Source organism: Penaeus monodon, chromosome 22 (genome assembly GCF_015228065.2).
Source record: "Penaeus monodon isolate SGIC_2016 chromosome 22, NSTDA_Pmon_1, whole genome shotgun sequence".
Classification (NCBI taxonomy): Eukaryota; Metazoa; Arthropoda; class Malacostraca; order Decapoda; family Penaeidae; genus Penaeus; species Penaeus monodon.
Window position 1 is genome coordinate 42,877,405 of NC_051407.1, and position 308 is coordinate 42,877,712.

The following is a 308-nucleotide window of genomic DNA, read 5'->3' on the forward strand; positions in this document are numbered from 1 at the left end:
AAAAAAGGGTTTCCAAAGCTCCGCAAATTGATTACCTAAATAAAACAGAAAATATAGAAAATGTTTGTTAAAGGATTGGAATCCGTAAAAGTCATTTCATACCCTCTGAGATTTAGATCTATCCAAGTGAGAGATGGAAAAGAAAATATACCCCTTTAAATTAAATGTGCATTTGTTTTTAGTTCCCTCATTTTTCCCTATACAGAAAAAGAATGTGGGGGTTAAAATTGGGCTTTTTTTTTTTTTCTATATAAGATGTTTTTTCACATAAAAAAGGTTTAATTTTTGTAATATCATTAAACAGCGAA